At 38.0% G+C, this 14,703-nt stretch overlaps 1 protein-coding gene across 1 annotated transcript in view; it reads right to left on the bottom strand.

Annotated features, from left to right (window-relative positions):
- LOC110840060 (Calcium-independent receptor for alpha-latrotoxin) overlaps positions 1-14,609 on the bottom strand; it is a 450,850-nt gene extending 436,241 nt beyond the window's left edge. The window contains exon 1 of the mRNA XM_087356023.1: positions 14,595-14,609. The gene's annotated coding sequence lies outside the window, so the exon portion shown is untranslated. The remainder of the gene's footprint in view (positions 1-14,594) is intronic.
- Positions 14,610-14,703: the final 94 nt, after the last annotated feature.

Genomic DNA, 14,703 nt, shown 5'->3' with positions numbered 1-14,703 from the left:
AGCGGGTTATTGTAAACAAGGCAATGAAATTTTGGATATCAGCAAGGGCTGAGAATTTCTTGGCATAGTTGAGCTTAATAACATATTCTCAAAATAGTACTATGTTCCACGCAATTAGTTGTTTGGTAGGTTACTTAAATGTACTGTAATCCAGTATCTGGACTAAATGAGTAATTAAAAGCATCTTTCAATTTACGATCGTTAAATTGTAGAATTTTCATGTCGGAATTATTAAATAATTATAATTTCTCTTACTTTCACATCGAGATGGTTATCCTACACCGATCAATATAATTTATTTACAACATTCTATTTGAATGTGGCAGAAATCAGTAGTCAGAAAATATGGAAACGTAATAGGATTTGAGGTTCTCACGGCTGTAAGTACGAAGATCTCTTTTATGGGTTGCACCGCCCTGTAATCTGGTAGACGCTGACAAACGTTTCAGAGGTCTTTGCTGTACTCATATCGCGTTGATGATGATGATGGCAACAAGGATCTCCTAAACGTCAGTATTCTGCTGTATGTACAGTAAATTTAGCGTTAGTACGGTAGACTATTTGTTGTAATATGATAGTTATTCTCCTACAACTGAGTATAAACCGCGTGCAAGAATTTTTCTATTTTTATGTAAATTTCGAGAAGAGTTACCGTACATGGCGTGTTCATTTTACCGCCGATCAACAACCGCTCCTGGACGGGTTTCTGTTTCTTCATCTACGATTCTTTCGTTCTGCGAAACGTCCCTTACACAAACCATTACAAAATTAACCTGAAACGATCTGCAAACTCTGTCTCAGTGCATATAACCGCAATGTAAACTCATAATCTGTTACTAAGAAAAGAGAATTATTGTATGTTCGCTTACACCTTGAAATGTTTTTGTTATTTCGCAGTTCCAACAACCTCATTTTATTTGGGTTGTTTAACAGCAAACAAGAACAAATTAAGACCACTCGTCCATCAGCCTGTCATAGTAAGACGTTTCTTACAACACACGCGCCAGTGTAATGACTTGATCTATTTCGTTTCCATAAGATTATGCGGAAAGAATAAAGATCACAGTATCAGTTGATTCGACCTCTCGAGGCGTAAATAAGACCTCGAACTGACAAGCCGAATGGGGGCAACAACCTCTCTCTAGAAGACTGGCTTGTTTTCTCCTGTTTTCTTCCAGACATGAACGAAAGAGCTGATTACAACACCGGTCGGCTTCTACGTAATTTAATAACGTTGTATGAACTGCAGCGGCTATTTAGCGTATATGCAAACGAAAGAATTAATACGTATGATGACATGGAACGGACCAGTAATGGAATTTGTCATGTCTAAAAAAGCATTCGCCTGGAATGACCGAGATAAACCATCGAATATTGCAGGTAGAATATACGAGCCGAGTCCCTCCTAGTAGAATACAGACGTGCTAACCATTATGAAAAAGAGAAACGAAGGGAAACGAGAAAGAATTAAGTAAGAAAAGGTATTAAGAGCAGAGATCTGAAAGGAAAGAAGGAAACAAAATAAAATAAAATGAATATTTCTTCGTAAGTGTGGTTTCATAATTTTTGCACTACAAACTGGCAACCTGTTCTCCTGTTCTGTCACTATTCAACATTCAGTCAATATCGCAAACGGCTATTAATGTACAGCGTTTCATGTACAAAATGGACGATATGCTAACCGCTGATATAAAGCTAACAGCGTATTGTAAGATTTGAGGTTTTCACAGAAGTGAGTATGAAGATTTATTTCTTCTGGGATTTATCGCCCTGATGACGGAGGCAGTATGACCTCTGAAACGTTGGTAAACATCGACCAGACCACACAGCGCAACAACCCAGAAGACAGAAATCATTAACAACATATTCCTCACGTGCCTAAGTTTTAACGAACGCCAATTATAAATGCTTTGTTACGGCTGCAATGAACATTAAGGAATAGAATAAGAAAGCTGGTTTTCTGAAATCTATAAACACATTTTTGTGTTCACATAATCAACCACTGGAGCGGAAGTGGTACATCATAAGTTTGGGGCTATATTATTTTCGTATTGGAAGCTTTTATTTATATTTTACTGTCATAAGAAAAACGGCAAGTCCTTTGTTAAGATGTCCTTCGCCGAGGCTGCTGCTTCACGTTTCTTCGCCCCTTCCTTGCTTCGAAATATGATCTAGTCGACAGGACGAGTAGCACAGCTATGGTATATAATAAATATAATATAGACGTTTGGGCTGGGGATTCAGTTTACCTCACAAAAAGCCTTCGTTTCTACCTAACGCCCTATTCAATTCCAGAATCAAGCTCTCCGCCTACGAAAAACTCCTGTCAACAGAAAAATCTCGTATCATTATTTATGACGCGGCTGGCATTCTTTTCGTTGAAACATTTGTGTTGTCAGTAGGCAAGTAGGAAGTGCCTTCATATGGAATAACAGCAACACGGTTTCGTGTTTCCGTCGGAAGGAAGCCAGCGTCATTCCTTTACTCTGAATGCATCACTTTACTCGTTTGCAAGCCACAGTGTCATAAGCAACAAGTAACGTACATGCAGACTGTGGCAATGGAAAAAGTATGCCGATAAAAATGTACTGAATAATAATCAAGGTTATGATTCAGTAATCAGGTTTCACACATGCTCTATCACGGGGCCCAACAGAGCAAGCCTATATGATGTGAAGCTTTCACGGCAGCTTTCATTAATAAAGTCTTCTCGGGCTATCATCCGTGTTAGTTGGTGAAATGAGGACAGAGATGGTCCTCGAAACGTCGGAAATTGATCACCAACTAACACGGCTGATAGCCCGAGAAGACTTTATTAGAGCAAGCCTACTTCCTCACATCTGCCACCTGATTACTAAAATGGAATAAATCTCGAAACGTTTCGGTTTTGGTTTTGGAAGTAATATTCGGGCCATTGATGGAGTCCAACTGAATAAATGTAGACAAGGTCAGTTGTATCACGATTAGCTTGTATGCTGGGACCAGCCAAGTTCGAATTTAGACCACGCTATGGGTAATGTTTTCAGAAATTTCAATGATAGTATTTTCAAACAGGCAATGGCATCTTCGCTCTCAAATATTTCCTGTTAAATATTCATAATCTCCTCACCTCTTCTCACCTCTAACACTTATAAATGTTTTGTTAATTTACGAATAAACATTATTCTGTCACGAATCCGAGGTACAAAAGAAAACAGAGACATAGGAAGGATAGCAGAGAAGCAGAAACAAAGTAAAATTGGTGGGGGAGAAGTGAAGAGACACTTCGATTTCTGGAGGGGGGGGGGGGGGAGGAGGAACAGCATCTTATAGTTAGAAGGTCCCCAGGAAATGCCCGCTCGTCCTTCTGGTAAGGATAGAGTAAGAGTGAAGTCGTTAGGGCGATAATTAGTGACAGTTTGCTAGCAGATACGGCGGAATTTTTATGTGTTTGTTAGAGAATGCCGCAGCTATAATTTGGAAAGTTATGTGAGTAATTAACTTAGTGATATTCACTGTAAGGGGATACATTTTGATTAATTTAAATCGGTAGGGCTGCATTAGGAGTATGCAGTGGCAACTTGGAACTTGGAAATCATATCAGCATTTGTATAAAGACAGAAGGAAACCATGACAACCTGTGTCCCAAAAAAACCTGAGTTCCGACGGGTCGACAGAGAGGGTTTTCTTATCCTTCAGTCCGTACCGCGAAGAAAACACCACACTTCTCCATTACAAAGATCAGTCTGTTTCCGCTCTTTAAAGAAACAATTCCTGTTTCGATTGAGAATCATACGAAATACATACAAATGCAGATATACTGATATTAAATCAGGTGGTACATATATTTATCACTAGTCTTTAAAGTGGTCACTTTCTTTCTAGTCTTTTTCGATTCATCACCCACAAAGAAGAAGACAAATCAGTGAAGCAGACAAAGAAACTCAAGTGACAACGTTTCAAAAGGAGGTCATCAGGAGATGTCAGACAGCTGACTGCGACCTACTTATCGTAACATTTATTACAACTGTGCGTACGGCAAGGGTCACTCATTACAATTGCTTCTTTTTCTCCCTTTGAAACAATTTAGATGCCGGTGTTATTCGTTCTTACACTTTTAACATAAAAGACTAAGTTGCGGGTTCGTGAAACTTAATTACGCTTGACTTTGAAGATGCTAGTAACACAGCCAGTAAAATGTTTTAGATCCAAACGTTCGAGGTTCGATTACCAGTACCGGCAGGTTTTCTTTCTTTTAAGCTACAATGGTTCTGGAACCTGTTCATATTCAATGAATAACGACGACACTTTTCCCGGGTGTGAATGGCCGGGGCGTGAAGCTGACTATTTACTTACATTCAATGCCCAAGCCTAGAATGTATGAACATAAATTTCTATTTCCCTATAGGCCTACGTCTTTGTGATGTGGTCAGTAATTCTCAGTACGAAGCATCAAGCTGCTACATAGAAATTCCTAGTATCAGTAACTTCCGTTTAAGTGTAACGGCAAATATATTACCCGAAACAGACAGCACAAACATTGTTCACATTTGAACACTTCTTCCCCTCTGTATAAATAAACCTATTTGTATATGCAATGTGAATATTCCTTCAAATGTTTTGTTATGCAGTCCCTTTGCACGCTATTACTTGAAAACATTAGTCTTCATTTTGTACTACCGCAATGTTTTTTCTTCATAGCTTCATTTATTTCTTTATTTTTCTTGTTTCCTTCGTCCTATGCATAAGACCATACCTATATTTCAGAACGTGACAGTACTCCATTACAATGTTCTCACAAAGGCTGTATACAATCAAACCAGCAACTGGCTTTTAGTCGGTTAATGCACAGCATACATCACGTAACGCTATATTTCCATGAAAAGCGCTTGAAAGAAGACAAGCACAAGAGACTTTAATATATTGTGAGGTACTACGTAATAAAAAACTCGAAATCATTAATCATTTATTCCGTAGTGTAAATATTTGTCACCTGCGTACGCAACGTTTTCTCAACCGGTAGGTTACTCTTCACATCACAGTTATTAACTGGCTGACAACTGAATTATTTGAATGAAATCAATCCCTTCATCTTTGCAGAAAGCGATAAGTCACACAAAGCTGTTAACATATTAAGACTGGTTCTGGGACACATCGAGTTTGTTTTCAGCGTCAGTAAACAAAAATTCATAGCAAATAGGAATTTAAAAACACAACCACTTCATATGTCATACACATTATGAGTGGCGGTCTAGGCGAATCAGGAATTGGAAACTGCAGATAAAATGGAAAACCTACGTGTCATATTCTCGAAAGAGGAAGTTACATAATAAAAATCCACTAGGGAAAAGTTAAGGACAGGAAAACAGGTTGTGACGCCGTATAGACTTGAAGGTGGGAACCAACTTTTTGGAGAAAGATAAGTCAGTACCTCCATCTTTAGAGCTAAACCCCACAGAAGACCACCATCGATATTTTCAGCGCCATACGAGCCTAAAATATAAAACAATTTTTATAGGCTGTAATTGCTTTTGACACTAATACAGCATTTATTCTACGCAATTTTTTCTCAGACACGTTCAGAAATTGTAAAGTTGACTACGCTTTCCACGAATAAAATTAGAAATGACATTGTAAGAATAGGAGACAGGCACTTGTTCGTTAAAAACAAAACTTACATTTCCCTCGATGAAATACACTGTCACTGAACTTCCATCTGAGCCTAGAAAAATATGTTGTGAGGATAGGTTGTAATGGAACTACCTCTATATTGTGTCCAATGATGAATTTTCCAGCTGCGGCACCTGAGGATTATTCTATCTACGTTGAATACTCACAGTTTAGAGTAAAATTGCCTGTCATAACACCACAGTACGGAACAAGCTACTCTCCCACGTAAAATTCCGTTTCTATGATGCAGAACTAAACCTGTATACATAATCCTTACAATTGTTTCGCCCCCTTTCATGTGAATTCAATCATCAGTGTGGCTCCATGAAGATTTGGAAGCATTTGCAGTTTCAGTTTATCTCCATACTCCCACATACACCATCATTTGTGTGTGCTCTTAGCTTAGACATAGGTAAATGATTCCATTACGCAGGCATGCATCCGGTGGGGATCGTGTCTGAACGCTGAAGCGACAAGTTAATGCGTCCGTTCTTATTCTATTGACGAAAGCTAAAGCCAGTTCAATAATCATATCTATCAAGAACCACTTCACGCCACGCTAAATCCCTAACAATTTAAATTATACTACCTATATATCTCACACATTAGGCCCTACTAGCCCTTCTAATTTCTATTCGTGATTTTTAAACCGTAAAAGTTATACAGGGTGTACCATTTAAACCGCAACCCAAAATAAACCACGTTCTAAGCAGGAAAATGAAAATTAAAAAGAGGGTAAAATTTAGGAGGGCCATGACACTAGAGTCAAAGTCGCCCTGGTTGCTAGGTCTCTGCGCAGAATCTGTGCAGGTGCTGCTGACAATGAAGCGATAACAATACACTCACTGGTAACAACATTTCGGGACACACGATATAGGATACTCGTCCGGTGGCGAACAATGTTGCCGGGCTACTGGTCCGTATCTTGATAAAGATGAATCCAGTCCAAATCTTAGTACTCTGTTCCTGATATATTTATTATTATTCCATCCACGCCTATGTTACTCAAGTAGTCTTTTCCATTCACTCTTGTTGACTAAAAATGTGTAGAACTATACGTTTCTCACATTCGCCATGCATGCTCTATGTCTCACAAATCTCATAATACTTCATTATAAAGCTCTTCATTATATAAACCGCAATATCTCAAAACTCTTGTGAGTTGGTTAGTAGCATGCCGTGAAGTTTCAATATATCCTCCACATTTATAAACTTGCCTAAGGACTGTCTGTTATGCAGGATAAAAAATTTGACCTTGACAGTACGGACCCACGAAGGAGTCCGATCGGTAAAAATCTGTGGCTAAAAACTAATCAGTTGAAACACATTTATTAAAAGGTTACATTATGCAGCTTTAAATCCTTATAATTTTGACAGAATCCACATGTCTCCCCCCCCCCCACACACAACGTTCTTCGACATTGCCAAGGTCAAAGTTTTTCTCCTGACACCCTACGGGGGACATCGAGAAATTCAAATTAGGTTAGTAATTTTATTTTACATTCAGGGACCCTGAGAATGGGAGGTAGAAAGGACTCCCGTCCCTCCCAGCAAAATCCAATGCTAACCTTCAGGATTCACAGATGCCACTTTGCAACAAGACTGTCGAGATAAGATTGTAGTGCACTTTCTTTCTCTTGTAACAGATGATTCAATGAAACTTTTAGTAAAATTACTTTCAATACATTCAATTTAATTTGCAGCGTTTTATTTATGTTACTAAAATATATTATTTGATTACTGGAAGAATATTTATGTAACCCAGTACTGGCAACGGGCGTAGAATTTTATTTCCCCATTCCATAACAGCTGAAAAGTCGCCCCCTTGGGCTTGCATATGACAAAGAGCGTGTTTGGCTTCCCGGGGTTAAATGTACACCAGATGAAGTCTTAGCAGTAAACAAGTCCATAATACACGCATGTAGCAATGCGTATTTTTTACACTGGTAGCTGCAATATTATATAAATGGAAGTTATCGCAAGATAAATGTATCCGATATGTAAAAATGACATCGTTAATTCTGATTACGTGCACGTAGTACGTATTTCTGCTTGTCGTCGAGGGCATTGACCCAGTGTTCTGAACATGCGCAACGCAACAGAACGAAATAAAAAAGAAATAAATAGATAAAGACAGCAGGAAGGAAGGAAGAAAAAGTAGGCCTATAATATAATCTTCAGAATATCTTGTACATAATTAATGTGACTTTGCATCTTTCGATCTCTGTTTAAGGCAAACAAATGGAATTATTTCGCCAAGAGAACTCTAATATCGCGAAGGTGTCCCGTTCTTCAGCTCAGAGGAACTCGCGCCGAGGAATACAATGTGTTGTACCATACCTTTGCCTACAACCGCAATGAGATGATAGAAAGGCCCCGAAGATTCTAACATTCTCTAGAGTCTAGACACAACACTACACAACAGTTGTACCCCTCCGCCGACGAGCAACGACTTTCCACCAGGGAAATCAAACCAGTTACATTCTCCTAACATACGAAACAACTACCGGAAGCGGTCTCTCAGTCTTCTGCTGGAATTGGACCAAATGATGTGGATAATCACGAATAACAATAAGTTCTTTATGACTCTCACCTTAAGACATTCTATATTATGACCTGCTTATCATTATAATCGCAGTAAATATTCGTTTATAGCAGTGGTATTCAACCTTTTTTGTTCGCGTACCCCCAGATATAATTTCTCTTCAACTTTGTACCCCCAAAGTTGTTGGTGTATAATTCAAGTTATACACAGTATATAATCTACATCTAAAATAAATTAAATAAATTACATTACTGATTATTCAGTGATTATCATAAAATAAAATATATATTTTTTAAATTTCACGTACCCCCTAAGATGTCTTCGCTTACCCCCGGGGGTACGCGTACCCTAGGTTGAAAACCGCTGGTTTATAGCACGCAGCACAACGAAAGGATAAAAATCTATACTTTTAAACTTGAGCAGTTATATTTGACGGTGAAGTGTTAAAAATTTAATCAAGAAATTCATTTTGTTTACAGTCATCGCTGGACCTGTGACATCTCACACACTGCAAACAGAAATTAATCAGACTCTTTTCAGATCCTGGGCTCCCAAACAGTTGACTCATTCCGCAGATAAAACAGAATAAAATTACCGAGTTTCAAAATAATCTAAGCAGTTAAATTATAAGTAAAGGCGAAGGGAACATAAAGTTGATGTTGCAAGATGTCTGTCTTCTGATCTAGAGGCATGAGAGAACGGTAAGGGACTCCTAAACGGATCTCAGCAGTTGGCGTCCACACAGCCATCATTACACTATTTCACGTCAGTAATTCACCACGATGGAATGCTTGACCTCAAGTGGAATGTGACGGGCACATTCTTATAAAGAATCCAGGCTACATTTCAAATGTGTTTACCGAAGGTTTAGAGTTTAGACTGCCTGCCAAAATGAACCTTCGAGAAGTTGACAGTAGCAGACAAGTGATGATCGATTCTTCTCCAGCTAATGTAATAGGCCAGTTTCATAGCATTTTCACGAACGTTTTGAAAGCCACTGTCGACACGTAAAATACAGGTTAGTTTTATCGGATTTAATATGGCGGCCGTATATTGAAATCTTGACTTAGGATTAAAATTGAGGATTATGGTCTTATGAGTGGTGACGACTCGTAATTCTGTAAGCGGAATAAGTCAGAAGGCAATGATATTAAAAGATGTGGGTGAGACGTCCCACCGAAACGCTGGTAACCGCTCACTAAACTACGTGACGTGACAGGCCAGAAGAATACGATACAGATTACCCATGTATGCCTATTACTCATTTACATACGTTATCACTGATATACGACAATTACACACCAAACTCGACAATTATCAACGTATTGGCACAGATAATTAAAGGTTTCTCATTTGCTATCCTGTCTTGCATTAAATATCATCGTCACTGTCATGAGCATGCCATGCGTTCCGGACTGGTGGCGAATAAAATATCACTTGTAGCACAGTTATTTAACAGCTTACTTTCTTTCCTTCTGTAGTTTTAAATTTCCAAGTATTGCAATTCTCCAGTTACGTATTTCCATCATTCTAATATTTCGAAATACATTCCTTGAAATATTTGCGAGCTTCTAACTTCAAGGAGTTTCTTGCCTGATTGAAAACGAACTTCAGTCAGGGAATCACTTCATAAGCCCCCCTTCTTAGCAGATGAGGCCTGGCCAAACAGGTGTTTATAGCTCAATAAACTTAAGGGTGCAACGGAATTGCTAGCACTCACAACACACTCATTTACGACAGAACTCTGATAGTACTGAATCCGTCCACACACAAGCGCGACTTTAATATCCGTCCCATACACAGGAGACTATAAAATATTCTTCTATTACAATTCCTAGGATTTAAAGAAGCACATGTCCAGTGTTTGGTGTTTGTCATCGTAGCTCCTACATGCTCAAATTGAGCATACGACTTAAGACGCGTGAAAATAAAGAAGAAGTGCTGATCAGAAGATTTAAATACGGTAATGAATAATTAATACGATATTAAACGACTACGTAACTAAGTAACCGACTGCCATACCTAATTTATTAACAGCTCAGCTAATTAAATAACGGACAAATTTAATTAACTTTAGGTGACTATTAAATTCACTATGTAAGCAAGTAATTAATTACTGGACTATAAAATAAACTGATCAATTAACTGATTAACCAATTAGATAACTAACCAGCAAAGTAACTGACAAACTAGCTAATTCATTAAGTAACTGAGTAGGCCTAACTATCTAAGTATTTGACTAATACAGCAAATGAGTGATGAACTAGTTAACGGATAACCTAATTTAGTGTCCAATTAATTAAATTATTAATTAATTAATAAATCTACTACCTGGCCAACTTCTTAAACACTCACTGAATAAATATTCAATCCACCAAATAATAAGGCTAATTAAGCTTACGTAAATAATATTAAAATTTTAAGTTCCCAACAAATCGTCCTTCTGAACTATCCTGAGTCAGTTCAATTCAGTCCACATCAGACCGGGGGCCTGAGATCTAACTCACCTCAAACTGCCCCAAAAGTGGAATCCGAATTTGATCCAAATTGTTACTTAGTTAATTTTCAACTAAACTAAATTATTCTTTAAGTTTCTTTGTACTAAGTACACAGTTTTCTTCATTCGTTTTGTAGGCCTTTGTATATGTTACCGGCAATACCCGAAATCCGTCTAAAATAGTCTGTCCTAGGTAAAACTAGAACACCTAACGCAGCCTAAACTAAACTAACTCCTAACAGTGAGAGGAATTTCTGATATTGCCTCGGACAAACCAGTTTAGATGGATTTAGAGTATTTCCGATAACATACACACATGGTTATAGACGTCGCTTTAATTGGTAATACGCTACTAATATGTAAGACTAGCTACATTTAGAAGACGACAAACGTATTTGTTTTTGAATAACGTTGAAACATACTAGTGCCCGTTAAACTAGAATGCGCCACTGACTAAAATTCTACAGGCCCGAGTTTCTGTAAGTGATAAGAGAATTTTCGTGTTGATGTGGCCGTACGTACAATGGCTGTGACGTGCGATATATCATCCTCCGACTCTGTTCCGGAGGAGGCAATCCTGCAACAGTTTTCGTTGTTCGGGACTTTCTCTTCTTCAACTAGATATATCTCACTAATTACCCATCATTAGTATTAATTATTTCAAGCCACTTATCACAAATAAAGACAGGAATTTGTAACACAACGTGGTAAACACAAGTATAAAGATCGAGGGATTCTACTGTTAACTGCGAAACATGGGCTGATTGTATGTAAATGTCGGTATCTAAACAGAAAAGCTACGACGGATTTGAAAGTTTGTGACTATCTGTACTATTAAAACAACAAACTTCTTTTACATTATCAGTCGTACTAATTTAATTTAAAAAACGACATTTCGGAGACTGGAATTTGTCCTCATACAAAAAACTACTCTGTTGAGCCCAAGTGATAAAGCTACTCGTCGACTTATTTTTACAAAAGCTAAGGTTCTAATCGATTTTGCAACCTAACCTAAATAGCTTTTTTGCCGTCTAAAATGCTCGTCGCATGGAAAATGCTGTTCATGGTAACATTTTTTTTCCAGATATCATGGTTCAGATTAAAGCAGCTTGAAGTAAGCCGATATGTTAGTTAAATTTAGGCAGTTAAAGAAAAAATGTGGCAGAACCTTCTTGCTGAATCGTGCCTTCTATCAGATGAAACATTAATAATTATATTCCGAATGGTGATAGCAGACAGATTAATTCTCGCAAAAAAGGGCAAATTTCATGAATATGGAGAGGAGATGTTTTCGATATCTGATGCTGAACTATAATGGTACATGGACTAGTAATTCTTTCTGAGTTCAAACCAAGTAAATTTATACAAATACCAATTCTGACATTGTTCTATTGGAGATGCGTGTTTTATATACACAACATTTTGGGCATTTCTTACATTCGTCGTGATTATACTGACAATTTTTTAAATCTAACCTGTGACCTTCTGAAACCTAGCCGACAGACAACCCAAGCGCACATTTAATTGGTTCTTAATTTAAATATTATTAGCTATAGAATCTTCTAAATATTAGGTTAGTACACTAACCACCTGTTCCAATAAGAAAGGAAGTTTCTGTTAACACACTTTGCCAGATTCAGACATGTAACTTTGAATTTAAGTCAGTGTTGATTTTAAAATATGTCGAGAATCCAATTATCTATATTGAACGATTATTATGGACGTTGTACTAAGCAGATTATGATGAGACTTATAAAGAACACGAGGAAGTGCACAGTTCTTTGTTAGTTGGATCCACTGTTAAAGGCGAGATGTAGTAGGGACGATAACATGAAAATTGGCTTTAGGAAAATTGGTTGCTATGATGTGAATTAGACTCAGTTGGTGCAGGGAAGGATTCAGCAACTGGGTTTTTGTTGCGGTTAATAACTTCCGGGGTCCATAATATCAGGAATTAGCTATACGCTACCGTGCAGTCGCTCCGTGCATAAAGGAAAATTCGATCTTGCCGTTAATAGTCCCACACGCCATGTTATAGATCACAGAATAATGGTGTCAATTTTTATTATATGCAGCCCAGATGTTGACCTCGCACACTTACGTAAGATATGTATTGGTATATCATTATAATCACTAACATATACGTAGTACATATTTGTCTGTCTTAAGTAACAAACTAAGTAACTAATAAGTCAAACCGTTAAGTAACAAACTAAGTAGGAACCAAGTCATTATCTATGTAATTAACTGGCCGACTGAAAAATTTATTTCTACTGGGATCTGAATGTGGCCAAAGCGGCTATTGAACTCAAAGGATTATTAATTGTGTTTACAGAAGGAGTTTACTGTTTCTGGGCTTTTCCTTCCAAGTGCATGAACAGAAATTATAAGAAAACGTGCCAAATATAACATATTTTATTATTGTTTAAGTTAATTACTATATGAACATTATGTAGAACATTATCCTTTGTTGAGGCCTGTTTAATAAAAACGACATTTCGGGAGTTCATTCTATTCCCGTCTTCAGGTAAATGGATGTGATGATATTGACACTTTTATTATCATTAACATTCGGGCCCGACCTCAGGAGCCTTCGAATGACAGCTGACCACTAGACCACTGGGCAGCATTTAAAAGGCCCTGATTCCATTACGAACGTAGTCACTAATAATTATAATAATTCAATAAAATTCGTTATTTATTTTAATGTGCTGCGTCAACAGGCGAACGGTCATTTACAAACACAGCATAAAAATGCTTTTACAAAACTAATGATGTTCTCAAATTAATTACAAACAAATCATAATAAAATTATATAATTATGCTGAACAAAAAAATTATACAAGAAGCTCTTAACACTAGAACAGAAATATTTTAATATGTCAAGCGAAACAAATGTTTACTCTGTTCGTCAATATTTCTGCAAACGGTGTAATATGAGGTTGAATACCACTGCTCTAAGTGACTTCCAGCTGAGCCCGAGTAGATCAGAAGTTCGGCATTCGCGCTGACAGTTTTCCGCGACAGATAAAATAATTTAAATAGAATTTAAAGCCGGGTGGACAGCTGATTAAAATTCACTCAAGCTGCATAAATTCGACCTTGCGTTGACAGTCTGACTGTGGCCATATTCATGACGTGTCAAGACCCTGACCCTATAAGGTACATATGGGGGAGGAGGCAGAATAGCACGTGGACACACGGGTCACCCGACTGCACTGTAAACTTTCAATTACACAAAGCAAAGAAACACTGCAGCGTAATATAACAAAACAGTTCTTGTTCGCCGAAGTCTGGCCTGGAATTAGCGCAAGATGGCGCTTGGAGTCGCGTGTAGTGACTTCATATTCGGGACACAAATGTACGCCGGTCGGACACAAATTTCTGCTTTGAGGCCGCGCCTCGCTGGCTAGATGGCTCCACCTATTTCCGGCGACGAATAAAATAAGCTCCACCCATTTTCCTCTTATTTTTACCTCTTAGTTTTCATGTGAAAGTTCGTTTCGTGACACTACATAAACCACTGACGTCACCATCACACCACTAACTGCAGAGGTGTCATGTTCTCATGCAATTTGCTCTGACGGAATGGAGAATGCAATTTTAAAAATGAAACAAATCAACAAACTTGTCCATGAGAATAACTGCATCGCTCTGAAACGATTTGTAACACTGATATTTTCTGAAACGCTTCTGGGTTACTCACTGAAAATTGCTCGCGTCTTTGTTAAGTTTCGAAGTTGCTGTAATGGCTGCTGAAACTTCGTACTGTGTAGAAAAGCGTAGGACTCGCGTTTATGAGGGTCATTCTATTCTAGTCAACACCGAAACGATGGCAGCTGAGCCCCAGATTGACACATTTTGAACACATAAGTACAACAAACAACTGGTGCATGTACTCACCACCGAAATCGGCTACTCCAGGTTACTCCCTCTTGTAGGAAACAATTTCCATTCTTCTTTCTTTTGAAGAATGACTTATGCAGTTTTGAAGTACTGAAACAGAAGATTT

The sequence above is a fragment of the Zootermopsis nevadensis genome, unplaced genomic scaffold (genome assembly GCF_977971745.1).
Source record: "Zootermopsis nevadensis isolate Lab colony 2312 unplaced genomic scaffold, Znev_1.0 Znev_ptg000025l, whole genome shotgun sequence".
NCBI classification, from domain to species: Eukaryota; Metazoa; Arthropoda; class Insecta; order Blattodea; family Termopsidae; genus Zootermopsis; species Zootermopsis nevadensis.
This window is presented reverse-complemented; position numbering and strand designations above follow the sequence as displayed.